General features: G+C 39.1%; 1 long non-coding RNA gene across 1 annotated transcript; it reads left to right on the forward strand.

Annotated features, from left to right (window-relative positions):
- The first annotated feature begins 627 nt into the window (after positions 1–627).
- On the forward strand, positions 628–16,649 carry LOC118994632 (uncharacterized). The gene is made up of 3 exons (XR_005068109.1): positions 628–638; positions 8,414–8,418; positions 16,489–16,649. It is a non-coding gene; the product is annotated as an uncharacterized LOC118994632 (long non-coding RNA).
- The last annotated feature ends 1,144 nt before the right edge of the window (positions 16,650–17,793 follow it).

Below are 17,793 nucleotides of genomic sequence, written 5' to 3' on the forward strand. Positions count from 1 at the left end.
CTGGATAACATGAATAGGGGGTATAGAACTTTGAGCAGTGTGCTAAAAGAACACAAGCGAGGTGAAGGATATTTAATTAGCAATACACTGTTGGCAGAGAGAACAGGGGAAACCTGTGAAATTATGCAATATAAGTATCCAGGGCAAATAAGACTATATAGAAAGAGAAGGAATACAAAGATACCATTAAAATAAAAGATTTAAGAATAATAAAAACAATAATAATACAAATATGCAGCAATTTGTAGCTTCTCTGCTATAGGAAAGTGAAATTTGCCTCTCTGTTTCAACAGTTGGGATGCCCCCTCTTTGGGTCCAACTCTGGTCTTTTCACAGTTCCAAGTTGTTTGTCTTATTTGTGGGTAAAAGAAAAAAAGGGTAGGAGAAAGGAGGAAGAAGTGATAAGTTTGAAAAGGAAGGAAGAGGGAATAAAAAAAGAAAGATGAGAGGAAAAATGTATTGAAACATAAAACAATAATAAAATTTAAAAAATACTTTAAAAAAAAGAAAAAAAAGGGCACAACTTTCTTCTTTTTTATGGCTGAAAATGAAAGTATTTTCATTGTGTATATGTAGCACAGTTGTTTTATCCACCCATTTACCGATGATACTTGGGGTAGTTTCAGACACTGGCAATTGTAAATAATGCTGCAATGAATATAAGGGTGCTTATAATCTTTGAATTAGTGTNAAAAATGTATTGAAACATAAAACAATAATAAAATTTAAAAAATACTTTAAAAAAAAAGAAAAAAAAGGGCACAACTTTCTTCTTTTTTATGGCTGAAAATGAAAGTATTTTCATTGTGTATATGTAGCACAGTTGTTTTATCCACCCATTTACCGATGATACTTGGGGTAGTTTCAGACACTGGCAATTGTAAATAATGCTGCAATGAATATAAGGGTGCTTATAATCTTTGAATTAGTGTTTTGGGTTCTCGGGATTAATTTCCAGAAATAGAATTGCTGGGTCATAAGGTAGTTCCATTTTTAAATTTTGTAGTATCTCCATACTTCTTTCAACAATGGCTGTACCAAATCTGCATTCCAACCAACAGTGAAAAAAAGTTTCCCCTCTCCAACATCATAGCCATCCTGACAGGGATAAAGTGATATCTAATTGTGATTTTAACTGGCATTTCTCTGATGACTAGTAATGTTGAGCATCTTTTCATTTGTCTATTGGCCATCTGTCTGTCCTCTTGGGAAATGTGTCTATTCAGGACCTTTGCCCATTTTTTAATTGGACTGTGGTTTGTTATTGAGTTTTATAAGTTATTTATAAATTTTGGATATTAACCTCTTATTTGATGTATTGGCAAATATGTCTTCCCATTCAGTGAGTTGTCTTTTAATATTGTTGATGGTTTCCCTTGCTATGCAAAAAATTTTTAGTTCGATGTACTTCCATTTGTTTATTTTCTTTTCTTTCCCTTGCCTAGGGAGGTATATCTGATAAGAAATTTCTATGAGCAGTGTCTGAGATATTGCTGCCTGTGTTTTCTTCTAGGATTTTTACAGTTAGAGGTCTATAACTGTAGACCTTGATCCATTTTTAATTTATTTTTGTGTGTGGTGCAAAAAGGTGTTTTATTTTCATTTTTTCTGCTCATATCTGTCCAATTTTCCCAACACCATTTATTGAATAAACTATATTCAGCCTATTGAATGTGCTTTCTTCCCTTGTCAAATATTAATTGATTATAAAGGCATAGGTTCATTTCTAGCCTCTCTATTCTGTTCCATTGTTCTGTGTGCCTGTTTTTATGCCAGTACTATGTTGTTTTGATGATGAAGGCCTTATAGAATAGTTTAATGTTACGTAGCATAATTCCTCCAACTTGTTATTCTTTCTCCAGTTCACTGGTGATTTGGGGGGCCTTTTGTCATTTCATATATTTTTGAAACATTTATTCTAGTTCTGTGAAATAAGTCTTTAGTATCTTGATAGGAATTTTGTTGTATCTATAGATTGCTTTGGGTAGTATATATATTTTAATGATGTTAATTCTTTTTTAAAATATATTTTATTGATTATGCTATTACATACAGTTGTCCCATTTTCCCCCTTGACTCCCCTCCACCCTGCACACCCTCTTCACCCACATTCCCTCCATTTAGTTCATGTCCATGTGTCATACTTATAAGTTCTTTAGCTTCTACATTTCCCGTACTGTTCTTGCCCTACGTCTGTCTATTTTCTACCTACCATCTATGCTATTTATTCTGTGTACTTCCCCCCTCTCTCTCCTCCCACTTCCCTGTTACTAACCCTCCCTGTGATCTCTATTTCTGTGTTTCTGTTCCTGTTCTAGTTATTTGCTTAGTTTGCTTTTGTTTTTGTTTTAAGTATGTTTGTTAATAACTGTGAGTTTGCTGTCGTCTTCCTGTTCATATTTTTAATCTTCCTTTTTCTAGATAAATCTCTTTAACATTTCAGATAATAAGGGCTTGGTGATAATGAACTCCTTGAACTTGACCTTATCAGAGAAGCACTTTATCTTCCCTTCCATTCTAAATGAAAGCTTTGCTGGATAGAGCAATCTTGGGTGTAGGTACTTGCTTTTTATGACTTAGAATACTTCTCCCTAGCCCCTTCTTGCCTGTGGGATCTCTTTTGAGAAATCTGCTGACAGACTGATGGGAACTCCTTTGTAGGTGACTGTCCCCTTATTTCTCGCTGCTTCTAGAATTATCACCTTCATTTTAATCTTGGCTAATGTATTTATGATGTGCCTTGGTGCATTCCTCCTTGGGTCCAACTTTTTTGGGACTCTCTGAGCTTCCTGGATTTCCTGGAAGTTATTTCCTTTGCCAGATTAGAGAAGTTCTCCTTTATTATTCATTCAAATAACTTTCCCACTTGTTGCTTTTCATCTTCCCCTTCTGTTACCCCTATAATTCAGATGTTGGAACTTTTAAAGATGTCCTGGAGGTTCCTAAGCCTCTCCTCATTTTTTGAATTCTCGTTTCTTCTTTCTTTTCTGGTTGAATGTTTCTTTCTTCCTTCTGGTCCACTCCATTGATTTGATTTCAAGTTTCCTTCCCATCACTATTGGTTCCCTGTGCACTTAGTGTAGCCTTCATTTCTTCATCTAATTTGTGACCAAATTCAACCAATTCTGTGAGCATCCTGATCACCAGTGCTTTGAACTGTGCATGTGCTAGGTTGGCTATTTCTTTGTTGCTTAGATGCATTTGTTCTGGAGTTTTGGTCTTTTCTTTTGTTTGGGCCATATATTTTTGTGCGTGAATAATTCTTCCTATGCATAAATACCATATGTGCTTCCACTTATTTGTCTCTAGTTTTATTGAAATAGTTTATTGTTCTATTGCTGTTGTCTCAAATTTTTCTCCTTTGCCCTCCTCCACCCCACCTACACCCTGCTCCCACAGTCAATATGCAACCTGTTGTCTATGTCTATGGGTCATTCATACATATTACATTGCTTACCCTTTGCCTTCTTTCCCCTGTTATCCTCCTGCTTCCTTCCCTTTGGTCATTGTTAGTCTGTTCCTTGTTTCCATGCCTCTGTTTCTATCTTGCTTATGTGTTTTGTTCATTAGGTTCCTCTTATAGGTGGGATCATAGGTTTTGTCTTTCATCACCTGGCTTATCTCATTTAGTCTAATATTCTCCAGTTCCATCCAGGCTGTCACAAAACATAGTCTCTTTCCTAAGTGTCTTATAAATTTCTGACTACAGGTCTTTTACATCTTAGGTTAGATTTATCCCTAGGTATTTTATTCCCTTTCATGCGATTATAAATGGTATTTTTTTTTACTTTCCCTTTCTGATAGCTCATTATTGGCATATAAAAATGCAATTGATTTCTAGATATTAATTTTGTATCCTGCTACTTTATTAAATACATTTACCAGTTCCAGTACTTTCTTGGTGAAATCCTTAGGGTCGTTTTTGTACAGTAGCATGTGATCTGCAAATAAAGTCAGTTTTACTTCTTCCTTTTCAATCTGGATGCCTTTTATTTTTTCTAGCCTGATTGTTATAGCTAGGACTTTCAGTACTACATTGAATAAGAGAGGTGAAAGCTGACATCCCTGTCTCATTCCAAATTATAAGGGGAATGCTTGTACCTTTTGTTCATTATGCCTGATGCAAGCAGTGTGTTTTTCTATGTGGCCTTTATTATGTTTATGTATGTTCCTTGTATTCTCACTTTGATGAGAGTTTTTCCACCATAAATTGGTGCTGGATTTCATAAAATACTTTTCCTGCAGCTGTTGACGTGATCGTTTGGTTTTATTCTTCACTTTGTTTATGTGGTATATTGCCACGGTCCAGGCACAGCAGGGTCCAGGGGTTCCTGAAAGGTGGGTAAGGCATCAGTGATGGGTAACAGAAGACAACATGCCTCAAAGGACAGTGAAGCTCTGTTCCGTTTATTGCAAGTACAAGCAGGTTTTTATATTTTTATTTTATTTATTATTTATTTAATTTAACTCTTGTTCAAGTACAGTTTTCTTTCTTGTATTCCCAGACCTGCCCCCACAGTGCTCCCCACCTCCCTCCCATCTCTACCCCCCACCTTAGTTATTGTCCATGTGTCCTTTATACTTGTTCATGTGAGTCCTTCCCCTTTTCCCCTGTGAATCTCTCACCTCTCCCCTCTGGACCCTGTCAGGACCTTCTGTATTTCAGTGTCTTTGGTTACATTTAGCTTGCTTCTTTGTTTTGTTGTTTAGATTCCGGTTAAAGCTGATATCATATGGTATTTGTCTTTCACTACCTGGCTTATTTCGCTCAGCATAATGCTTTCCAGTTCCATCCATGATGTTGCAAAAGGTACGAGCTCCTTCTTTCTTTCTGCTGCATAGAATTACATTGTGTAAATGTACCATAGATTTTGATCCAGTCATTTACTAACGGGCACCTAGGTTGCTTCCAAATCTTGGCTATTGTAAATTGTGCTGCTTCAACATTGGGGTGCATAGGTTCTTTGGGATTGGTGTTTTAGGGTTCTTAGGATACAATCCTAGCAGTGGAATTGCTGGGTCAAAAAGCACATCCATTTTTAGTTTTCTTAGAAAATTCCATACTGCTTTCATAGTGGTTGTACCAGTCTGCTATCCCACCAACAGGGAAATAGAGTCCCCTTTTCCCCACAACCTCTCCAACACTTGTTGTTTGTTTCTTTGTTCATGGTAGCCATTCTGACTAGTGTTAAGTTGTATCTCATTGTGGTTTTGATTTGCATCTCTCTGATAGCTAGTGATATCGAGCATCTTTTCATATGTCTCTGGATCCTCTGTATGTCCTCGTTGGCAAAGTATCTGTTCAATTCCTTTCCCATTTTTAATTGGGTTGCTCGTCTTCTTTGAGTAGAGTCGTGTGAGTTCTTTGTATATTTTGGACATTAAACCTTTGTCAGAGGTGTCATTAGCAAATATGTTTTCCCAAACTGTTGCTTCTCTTTTTATCTTGATACTGTTTTCCTTGGCCAAGCAGAAGCTTTTACGTTTGATAAGATCCCATTCGTTTATTCTTTCTGTTATCTCCCTTGTTCTAGGGGACATATCAGTAAAAACCTTGCTGCGTGGAATATCTGAGATTTTCCTGCCAATGCTCTCCTCTAGGACTTTAATGGTTTCCCGGCTTATATTTAAGTCTTTTAACCACATCGAATTTATTTTGGTGTATGGTGTAAGTTGATGCTCGAGTTTAATTTTTTTGCTTGTGGCTGTCCAGTTCTCCCAACACCATTTGTTGAAGAGGCTATCTTTACTCCATTTTATGTTACTGACCCCTTTGTCAAATATTCATTGACTGTAGATATATGGGTTTATTTCTGGGATCTCTGTTCTATTCCATTGGTCTATGTGCCTGTTTTGATGCCAGTTCCAGGCTGTATTGATTACAGTGGCCTTGTAATATAGTTTGATATCAGGTGTTGTAATCCCTCCTACTTTGTTCTTCTTTCTCAAAATTGCAGCAGCTATTCGTGGTCTTTTGTGGTTCCATATGAATTTTTGAAGCGTTTGTTCTATGTCTGTGAAATATGTCATTGGCACTTTATTTAGGTATTGCATTGAATCTGTAAATTGCTTTGGGTAGTATGGACATTTTGATGATGTTAATTCTTCCAATCCATGAACACAGTATATGTTTCCATTTGTTTGTGTCTTCCTTGATTTCTTTCTTCAGTGTTGTATAGTTTTCTGCATACAGGTCTTTAAAACCTCCTTGGTTAGGTTTATTCCCAGATATTTTATTCTTCTTTTTGCTATATTGAATGGGATTTTTTTCTTGATTTCTGCTGCTGCTGTTTCATTGCTAGTATACAAAAATGCCTTTGATTTCTGGATATAGACTTTGTAAGCCACTGTTTTGCCAAATTCATTTATTAGTTTCAGTAGTTTATTGGTAGAGTCTATAGGATTTTCCATGTACACTATCATGTCATCTGCAAACAATGGCAGTTTTGTTTCCTCCTTTCCGATTTGGATACCTTTTATTTCCTTTTCTTGTCTGATTTCTGTGGCTAGATCTTCCAATACTATATTGAATAGAAGTGGTGAAAGTGGACAACCTTGTCTTGTTCCCGATTTTAGTGGAAAAGCTTTTAGTTTTTGCCCATTGAGTTTGATGTTGGCTGTAGGTCTTTCATATATGACCTTTGTTATATTCAGGAATGCTCCCTCTATTCCCACTTTGCTGAGTACCTTTATCATAAATGGGTTTGTACCTTATCAAAAGCTTTTTCCGCATCTATTGATATGATCATGTGTTTTTTGTGTTTGCTTTTGTTTTTGTGGTGTATTACATTTACTGATTTACGAATATTGAACTAACCTTGCATCCCTGTGTTGAATCCCACTTTGTCATGGTGTATGATCTTTTTGATGTATTGTTGGATGCGATTTGCCAATAGTTTATTGAGGATTTTAGCGTCTATGTTCATCAGTGATATTGGCCTGAAGTTTTCTTTCTTTGTTGTGTCTCTATCTGGTTTTGGAATTAGGATGATGCTGGCTTCAAAAAAAGAGTTGGGGAGTTTTCCCTCCTTTTGGATTTTTTGGACTAGTCTGTGAAGAATCAGGGCTAGTTCTTCCTTAAAAGTTTGTAGAATTCTCCTGTGAAACCATCTGTTCCAATGCTTTTGTGCGATCGGAGTTTTTTGATTACTTCTTTAATTTCATCTGCTGTTATTGGCCTGTTCAGGTTTTCTGCTTCTTTTTCATTGAGTTTTGGAAGATTATATTTTTCTAGAAATTTGTCCATTTCACCTAGGTTTTCAAATTTCTTGCTAAACAGCTCTGCATAGTAATTCCTTACAATCCCCACTATTTCTGTGGTATCAGTTGTAATCTCTCCTCTTTCATTTCTGATTGTGTTTATTTGTGTCCTCTCTCTTCTTTTCTTAATGAGCCTACTTAAAGGTTTATCTATTTTGTTTATCTTTTCAAAAAACCAACTCCTGGATTCATTGATCCTTAGAATTGTGCTTTTAGTCTCTATGTCATTTAATTCTGCTCTGATCCCGGTTATTTCCTTCCTTCTACTTGCTCTGGGGTGTCTCTGTTGTTGTTCCTCGAGTTCTTGGAGGCATTGGGGTAGGTTGTTTGTTTCACATGTTTCTATTTTCTTTAGGTAAGCCTGTATTGCTATGAACTTCCCTCTCAGGACTGCCTTCATTGTGTCCCATAAGTTTTGGATTCTTGTGAGTTCATTTTCATTTCTTTCCGCAAACTTTTTTATTTCTTCCTTGATTTCCATCTTGACCCATTCGTTGTTTAATAGCATACCATTCAGTCTCCATGATTTTGGGTGTTTTTGTTTTTTTCCTGTTGGGTTAGTTTCCAATTTCAGTCCCTTGTGATCAGAGAAAATGCTTGGTATGATTTCAATTTTCCTAAATTTGTTGAGTCTTGTTTTGTGTCCTATCAGGTGATTTATCTTGGAAAATGTTCCGCATGCATTTGAAAAGAATGTGTATTTAGCTTCTTTGGGATGAAGGGCTCTATATATATCAATTAGGTCCATTTCATCTAGAGTGTCATTTAATGCTGCAATATCTTTGTTGATATTTTGTTTGGAAGATCTGTCCATTTTTGACAGTGGGGTGTTAAAATCCCCTACTATAATTGTGTTGCTGTCAATATCATTTTTGAGGTCCTCTAGGATTTTTGTATATATTTGGGTGCTCCTGAGTTGGGTGCATATATATTTACAATATTAATGTCTTCTTGGCGGATTGTTCCCCTGAGCAATATGAAGTGACCTTCTGGGTCTCTCTTTATGGCCCTGTTTTTGAAGCCTATTTTGTATGATATGAGAATTGCTACCCCGGGTGTTTTTTCTTGACCATTTGCTTGGAAAATTTGTTTCCATCCTTTTACTTTTAGTCTGTGATGGTCTTTTGACCTGAAGTGGGTCTCTTGTAGGCAGCATATGTGTGGGTCATGCTTTCTTATCTATTCAGCTATTCTATGTCTTTTCATTGGAGCATTTAATCCATTTACATTTAAGGTTGTTATTGAAAGGTACTTATTCATTGCCATTTATGTACCTATGTTCCTCTCCATCTCTCTCTTTTCCTTCCTTTCCTTAAAGCAGCCCTTTTAGCAATTCTTGTAGAGCTGGTTTGGTGGAAGTGTATTCTTTTAGACTTCTTTTGTCTTGCAAGGTCTTTATTTGGCCTTCTATCTTGATTGAGAGCCTTGTTGGATACTGTAGGCCTCGGTTTCTCTTTACTTGGAATATTTCTTGCCATTCTCTTCTTGCTTGTAATGTTTACATTGAGAAGTCAGTAGCCAGCCTTATTGGGACCCCCTTCTTTGTCACTTCCTTTTTCTCCCTTGCTGCCTTTAGGATTTTCTCTTTGTCTTGTAAGTTTGCCATTTTAATGATGATGTGTCTTGCAGTAGGCCTCTTTGGGTTCCACCTGATTGGGACTCTCTGCGATTCCTGGATCCGTGCAACTTTATCTCTCTTCAACGTAGGAAAATTTTCCGTTATTACTCTTTTAAGTAGGTTTTCTATCCCTTGTTCCTCTTCCTCTCCTTCTGGTATTCCTATTATTCGGATATTATTCTGTTTCATGTTGTCTTGCATTTCTCTTAAATCTCTTCATTTTTTCTGATTCTCTTTTCCCTTACTTTTTCCGTCTGGGAGATTTTTTCTATCCTGTCTTCAATCTCACTTATGTGATCTTCCGAGATATAGATTATATTCTTCATACCTTCTACTGTGTTCTTCAGTTCAGAAATTGTATTCTTCATTTCCTATTGGCCTTTACTGATGGTTTCTATTTCCTTTTTCATGTTGGTATAGTTTGCAGAGAGTTCATTGTATCTCCCCTGGAGTTTCTGTAGCTCGTTGTAAGCTCTTTGAATTTCCTGATAACCAGTGCTTTGAATTCCACATCTGATAGTTGACTTGCCTCTCTTTCATCTAACATTCTTTCTGAGGCTTCTTCCTTATCTTTCATTTGGCCATTGTTTCTTTGTCTTCCCATTGTTTGTGATACTCTTCTTGTTGTCCTCTGCTTCTTAAATTGATTTGTTCTGGTTCACTGGGTTTATGGTGTGAACTTCTGTGGTAGGATACCTGTGAAAGTCAGTGGTGCAGTCTCCTGCAGGTATCTTGGTGTTCTCTGCTTCCACCTACTCCTTTCTTTATTGTGCGTGTGTGATCAGTTGGGTGGGAGGCAAAATGGTTTATGATAGCAGAAGATTATTTTATGTTATTTACGGACACAGTCGGCAGAGAAGAAATAGACAATCTCTAGGCTATGTATAGGATTAATCATGCTCTTTGACCCAGCTTACCACTTTAGAAAGGGTGGGCATAAGTTAAGTGTCTTGTTAAGAATGGGGGGCTTGTGAGTTGTATCTGGAAAGCAGTGTGGTTGCAGGTGGTCAGATTTGACGTAAGGTGAGAGTACAGGTTAATAACTGGGTGTAGCGCGTCAGTAAATAGAGTAATAGAATTCAGGCACCTGTAACGTGGTCTAAGGTCTGAGAGATGTGTTATGAAATATTACTGTTGTACATAACAGCTCTTATTTACAATAATATTAGAGCAACACTCACGTGATAGATTCTATGTGATCTGTCTAAATGGGGGTTATAGAGCTTGTGTAGTATAGGAAAGGAAAGCACGTGAAGTATAGAAAATCAGGAAAACACTGTGGAGCAAAGAGCAGTGGGAACCTGTCAGGTAGTACAGTATACCCAGCCAGGACTAAAAAACCTGTACAGAAAGAGGTGGGATACAAAGATATTCTTAAAATTAAAAAAGGAGTAAGAATAACGCAAAAAATAATAATAATACACCTAAAAGAAAACTAAGCAACACAGAAACAAACAATCCAACACACACTCACACACACACACACACACACACACACACACTCAAAAGTCAGGAGAAAAGGGGAATAAGCGGAAAATTTGGGAAGAATGGAAGGACTAAAACCAGACAAAAAGGAAAAGAAATGAAGGACAGAGTATTGAAAGATAGAGCAATGATACAGTTTACAAGATATAATATTAATTACAAAAGAGGTTAAGAGAGAAAAAAAGGGGGGAGGGAAAAACAGACACACGCACACACACACACACACACACGAGAAAGAAAAAAAAAGGAATCACCCTTCCTTTGTTGGTTTCAAACTGTCCAAACGGGTTTTTCTGGTTGCCCCTTCTCTGAGGGCAGGTATGCAGGCGTGCACGAGCAGTCTGCTGATTGGCCTGTGGTCGTGCACAGCCCCTGGAGGCTGCCTCTGTCCCACGGTATCCAGCACCGTCCTTCTCAGTCCCGTGTAGGACCACGCATTCCCACCCCTCCCCTGAATGGCTGCTGGGTGGTTGGAGGGAAGCCACGGTTTTAGAGCCCCTCAGTTCACCTTCCAGTAGAGACTTCTCCACAAAGCCTGTCTCTCAGCCCAGCCCAATCCCAAAAGACCAGCAATGACAGTGTCCTTCTTAAATCCCTTGGGCTGGCGGGCTGGCAGGCTGGCGACCACCGAGTCCGCAGTTGCCATCCTTTACGTTAACTTAAGCCCACAGGTCTCTTGCCCAGTATTAACCTGCCTTCCTAGACGGGGAGGGGGGAGTCAGTTCTCTCCCACGGAGTATGTTGCCGACCCACTGGGTTCCGGGCCTCCCGCGTTCCCTCCGTCACAGGCGCCCCGGCCCTGAAGTCAGATGGGGCTTCTGTTTCCCACTTATGGTGCTGGCCCCCATTGCCCGCCAATTCTCTTCAGTACTCACGCTCCGCCGGAGTTTGCCTGTCCTGGGCAGGCCTGGGCAAAGCCCGCAGCCTAGGAGGCCGAGGGTGTGCAGCCGCAGCCGCTTTTTGTCCTCACTCGCCTTCTGGAGTCCTTGCTGACCTGCAGCTGTCTGGTTCCTCTGTCACACTCTCTGGTCTCCTATTTTCATAAATGTTGGGGAACTGTTGGTTGATTATGCTGTTCTTTGGTAGATCCGCCCGCATTTTCCACCAGATGCACGAGAGCTGGGTTCCCTCAGTGCTACTCTGTTGCCATCTTAACCCCTCTATATTTTCATTTTTGATAGTGATTAACATTTTCAGGTGCATAGCATGATCAGTTCAGCAGAAAAAATCAAATACAAAGGTAACCAGGAAAAGTACAAAAGTTCCCATAGATTCAGTTATATTAAACAAAGATTGTTTTGACCAGGAGAACCATTAATCAGACAATTTGAAATAGCTCTATTTACAGAGTTTGAATGTCTTATTGTTTATTCAAGTTCTCAGAGTTTGTCATGGGGCAAAAGGTACACTAGACAGAGCAGAGGTTAGGAAATTCATTATAAGCATTTGTGATGTCAAACTTAGCTATCTATTTTTCTGTCTAAAATGTTTTTTAAATGTATTATGGACTCTAACTCCTTGGTAATCGTTCCTATGTGCTTAGTTTGTAGTAGCTAACCAGCTTCTCTTGTATCTTTGCCTGTCTAATTCTAATTGATATATATTCTTATTCGAGGTAAAGGAGGGGCTGTTATTCCAACAACTTTTAGACATTCAGGGGTTATTTCATTAGAGGGGATTTTTTTATCCTTTCAGGCAGTTCCATGGGGAATACTAATGTTTTCCCCTGAACTGTCTCTTCCTCTTGGGTGATTTTCACAGGAATAGGTAAGTACAGTATAATGCTTATATTCAGTAGAAAGAGTAAAATAATTAAAATAAAACACACCAATTGTTTACCCATTTTGGATGTCACATTCTCTTCCAGGGAGACAAATTCCTTGAACTCGAGTCTTCCATTCCTGGACCTTTGTCAGACAACGTGGTTGGAAGAGGACGTGGCAGTGTATCACCTTCATTGATTTGTGAATGTGGCATTAACCATGCACTTCTAGAATGAATTACAGTTGGTCATCGTATATGATCTTTAATGTATTACTGTATTCAGTTTGCTGGTATTTTTTTTTGAGGACTTTAGCATCTATGTTCATCAAGGCCTATAGTTTTCTTTCTTTGTGGTGTCTTTATCTGGTTTTGGAATGAGGATAATATTGGCCTGATAAAATGAGCTTGAGAGACTTCCTTCCTCTTAAAATTTTTGGAATAGTTTGAGAAGGAGGGGTGTTAGTTAATCTTGGAATATTTGGAAAATTCACCTGTGAAGCCATCTGGTCCAGGGATTTTGTTTGTTAGAAAATTTTTGATTACTGCTTCAATTTCTCTAGGTTTAATATATCTATTCATATTCTCTCTTCTTGCTAATTTAGTTTTAGAATATTCTATGTTTCTAAAAATTTAGCCATTTTGTTGGAATATTGTTTTCAAAATATTTTCTTATAATCCTCAGTATTTCTTTGGTGTCAGTGTTATTTCTTCTCTTTCATTTTTGATATTATTTATTCAGGTCCTCTTTTTTTCTCGATGAGTCTGGTTAAAGATTTGTGTATCTTGCTTGTCTTTTCAAATAAACATCTCTTGGATTTGTTGAACTTCTATAACATTTTTAAGATTCTATATCATTTATTTCTGTTCTGATATTTATTATTTCTTTCATTGTACTCACTTTAGGCTTTGTTTGTTGCTCCTTTTCAAGTTCTTTTAAGTATAAAGTTATATTGTTTATTTGAGCTTTTTTCTTCCTTCTTCACACAGTCACACTTCTTCACACTTCTTCACACTTCTTCACAGTGATGCTGTGAATGCTCTCTTGGGGTTGTTTTCCCTGAGCCCCATTGATTTCACATTATTTTGTTCTCATTTTCATTAGTTTAAGGTATTTTTTGATTTCTTCATTGATCTCATTGTTGACCCATTCATTGTTTAGTGACATGTTATTTAATATTNTATATTGTTTATTTGAGCTTTTTTCTTCCTTCTTCACACAGTCCTGTGATGCTGTGAATGCTCTCTTGGGGTTGTTTTCCCTGAGCCCCATTGATTTCACATTATTTTGTTCTCATTTTCATTAGTTTAAGGTATTTTTTGATTTCTTCATTGATCTCATTGTTGACCCATTCATTGTTTAGTGACATGTTATTTAATATTCATGTCTTTGTGTATTTGAAACTTTTATTCTAGAGATTGACTGCTACTTTCACAGCCTTATGGCCAGAGAAGATGCTTGATATAATTTCAATCCTCTTAAACTTGTTGAGACTAAGTGACCATCAGCAAAAGAATGGGACAAAAAACTATGGTACATTTACACAATGGAATATTGTGCAACAGAAAGAAGGAAGGAGCTCCTGCACTTCATGACAACATGGTTGGATGTGAAGAACATTATGCTAAGCGAAATAAGCCAGGTAGTGAAAGAGAAATACTATACCATCTCACATATATGTGGAACCTAATCAACAAAACAAACAAGCAAGCAAAGTATAACCAGAGAAACTGAAATAAAGAGCAAACTGATAGTAACCTGAAGTAATGGGGGTGGGGAATATGAGGGAAATAATTAAAAGGGTCATCAAGGAACATTTTTATTTATTTATTTTTTAAATATATTTTATTGATTATACCATTACAGTTGTTCTATTCCACCCTCCTTCATTCCCCTCCACCCGTACACTCCCTCCCCCACCATTCTCCCCCCTTAGTTTATAACCACGTGTCTCAAGTTCTTTAGATTCTATATTTCCCCCACTATTCTTGCCCTCCCCCTATCTATTTTCTACCTACCGTCTATGCCATTTTCTGTACCTTCTCCCCCCTTCTCCTCCTCCCACTCCCCTGTTGCTAACCCTCCTTGTGTTCTTCATTTCTATGGTTCCACTCCTGATCTAGCTGTCCTCTTGGTTTGCTTTTGTTTTAAGTGTGGTTGTTAATAACTGTGAGTTTGCTGTCCTTTCACTGTTCATATTTTTCATCTTCTTTTTCTTAGATAAGTCCCTTTAGCATTTCATATAATAAGGGCTTAGTGATGATGAACTCCTTGAACTTGCCCTTATCTGAGAAGCTCTTTATCTGTCCTTCTGTTCTGAATGAAAGTTTTGCTGGATAAAGCACTCTTGGTTGTAGGTCTTTGGATTTCATGACTTGGAATACTTCTTTCCAGCCCCTTCTTGCCTGTAAGGTCTCTTTTGAGAAATCCGCTGACAGTCTTATGGGTACTCCTTTGTAGGTGACTGTCCCCTTATCTCTTGCTGCTTCTAGGATTCTCTCCTTCATTTTAGTCTTGGCTAATGTAATTATGATGTGCCTTGGTGTGTTCCTTCTTGGGTCACCTTCTTTGGGACTCTCTGAGCTTCCTGGATTTCCTGGAAGTCTATTTCCTTTGCCAGACTGGGGAAGTTCTCCTTTATTATCTGTTCAAATAAGTGTTCCACTCGTTACTTAATTAACAAGTGGAACACTCGTTCCCCCTTCTGGTACCCCTATAATCCGGATGTTGGAACGTTTAAAGATGTCCTGGAGGTTCCTAAGCCTCTCCTCATTTTTTTGAATTCTCATTTCTTCATTCCTTTCTGGTTGGATGTTTTGTTCTTCCTTCTGGTCCATTCCATTGATTTGAGTCCCAGTTTCCTTTCCATCACTATTGGTTTCCTGGACATCTCCCTTCATTTCAATTAGTTTAGCCTTCATATGTTCCTCTAATTTGTGACTATAATCCACCAGTTCTCTGAGCATCCTGATCACCAGTGGTTTGAACTGTGCATCTGAGAGGTTCGTTATTTCTCAGTCGCTTAGAGTTATCAGATCTGGGGCTTTGAGTTCTTCTTGCGCCATCTTTTGGGCTGTTCGTGACTGTTAAGTATCAGGATCGGAGCCCTAGGTGTTCACCAGAGCAGGGCAACTCAGTCGCTGGGTTGTGACGCTGTATGTGGGGGCAGGGTCAAAGAGGAGCAATGGTGTTCCATCTGCCGCCCCCCGCCTTGGCCCCCACAGGTGCGGCAGCTGCTACCATCACTGGGGCCTGCACGTAGGCCTGGAGCCTACGTGGTCCGTCTCACTGTGTGCGAACATGCCACTGCAGTCAGTCTGCCCCGCACCCTGACTGGGTCCAGGCTACTTGCTTGCCTAGGTCGGGGGATCTTTCCTGCCAGACCCTGCTCCGCTGCTGGCTCTGCCCCTCTTACCATCCTGGTTGAAAGGTTCGTTGTTGTCAGACTTCCATATAATTCAATTTTCTGTCCTTTGGCTGTGTCTTTGTTCTCCAAACCTTTGTTGTATTAAAACTTGGTTGTGGGAGAAGGCACAGTGTTTCCACCTATGCCTCCATCTTGGCGGAAGTCCCCAGTCTCAAGGAACATTTTTAAAGGGCCCATGGACAAAGTCAACACGGGTAGAAATGAGGGTGGGAGGCAGGGAAGGATGGGGAGGGGAAGAATGAGAAAACTGTACTTGAACAACAACAAAATAAAAATAACAAACAAAACAACAACAAAATTTATTGGGACTTGTTTTATGTCATAACATGTGGTCTGTCTTAGAAAACACTTCCTGTGGAGATGCAAGATGGCAGAGGAATGAATGGAAGCCTCACTAACCTCCCAATACCAATCTGGAAATACAATTAAATTGTGGAGGAATCACCTGGAATAAATCACTGAGCAACAGTGAAGAGAGAAGACTTACAACCTCAGAGAGACAGAACAATCAGCTTCAGCACCACCTACCTGATAAGGAGTGCAGTGGAGACTCATGAAGGCTTGCTGGTCACCCACAGGTGGCACTGCTGTAGGTATAATTAAGCAAGTGATTGGATCTCCCTGAAAAGTGTGGGATCTAAACCCTAAGCTGGGGTCCCCATCCTAGAGTACCAGAGCCCAAAAAGAATGCAGATAAAAAAGCAATGAAAAGGGGTAGGGTTTCTTCTGCCAGAGATGGATAGCTGGAGACATAAAAGGTTATTTAAAGGGCTAACACAAAACTTTTCATTTGCAGCTACTTACCCTAGGCTCCAGCAAAGGTGAGGGCAGAGTGGACTAGAGATGCCTGAGGAGGGACTAGGGATGGAAGCTTTGGGAACATACCTGTGGGGTAGCTGTGGGAATCCCACTTCTGACTCATCCCCCATATGGCAGTGTTACAGAAAACAACTCACTACTTTTGGGTGTACGGAGTGGAAGTTTATTTTACACACAGACCCAGAGGAGTCAGTCTCCAAATTCTGGGCACTGGGCAGTGGGGGAGCAGTTATTTGTATAGAGCAAGGAAGGGCCCATCCTTCAGACCCTTGCTTCTGGCGTGAAAGCAGGAGACAGCTTACAGAGGCAGAAACCAGAGCGTTATCTCTGGTATGTAGAGGATAAACAGTTCAGAGAAGCCAAAAGAGGCTTTTGTCCTCTATGGGCCAAAACAAGCCACTGGTCTGCAAAAACAACTGGGCTGCAAAAACAAATCACTCTCTAGTCACTGTGTTGTGTCTTAAAATAGCTATCAATTTCCCCCAACAGCAGCAGCCATCCTGCGCAGATAGATCATTCCCCTTCAAGCAGCAGTAGCCTGAAGGGAAACAAGAGCTGTGACTCCAGAAGAGACTCTTCCCCATGAGACTCTGGTGCCTAAGCATGACTGCTGAGTGAAGAGTGACTAGATTAACAACCAAAGGAATAAGCCACAGACAGCAGATACCTGGCAAAAAGGGGAAGAATGGACTAAAGATGCTTGAAGAGAGACTGGGAACAGAGGCTTTTGGGAGAGAACTGAGAGAGTAGCTGCTAGGATCCTGGTCCTGAGCCATCTACCATATGGTAGCAATCATCCTGCTCAGGAAGACTACTCCTCTGAGTGGCAACAGCCTGAGGGGAAACTATAGCCCCAACCCTAGGAGGAATTCTGCCTAACCCTATGGGCTCAAGTATAATTACTGAGTGAAGAGTGACTAGATTAACAACTGAAAGAGACAGCCACAGACAATAGATCACTATCATGATGTCTTGGAGCAAGCTGCATATGGTCAGACAGGGTCAACATCTGACATCACCAGAGGTGGATCCAGAAATAAAAAACAGTGGCAAATATTAGAGGTTACTGAGACAAAATCCACTGTGGTCTTCTCCATGATATGTGATATTTATTTCCTACAAAACTTTTTAACATTCATTTCTTGTCAATCAAGTTTGTGCACATTGTCACTAGATTTTATACTATAATTTATTTCTCTTCTTATGATAGTCTTAATCTCATTGCAGCATTATTAATACTAGATCTTTTGCTGTTGATAGTGGGGTTGCCAGGAGAATCAGGGACATATTTTTGCAGAAGTGTGTTTGTTCCCTCAGTTTTGTGATTTTGTTCTGGCAGTACCTGCACAACAGCATACAAAATGTAGCAGACAGAGTGACCCTCAGTCAACCACCTGGAGGGAAGGACCCAGAAAAGAATGA

Source organism: Sturnira hondurensis, unplaced genomic scaffold (assembly GCF_014824575.4).
Source record: "Sturnira hondurensis isolate 20B ecotype Veracruz unplaced genomic scaffold, ASM1482457v3 Scaffold0009664, whole genome shotgun sequence".
Classification (NCBI taxonomy): domain Eukaryota; kingdom Metazoa; phylum Chordata; class Mammalia; order Chiroptera; family Phyllostomidae; genus Sturnira; species Sturnira hondurensis.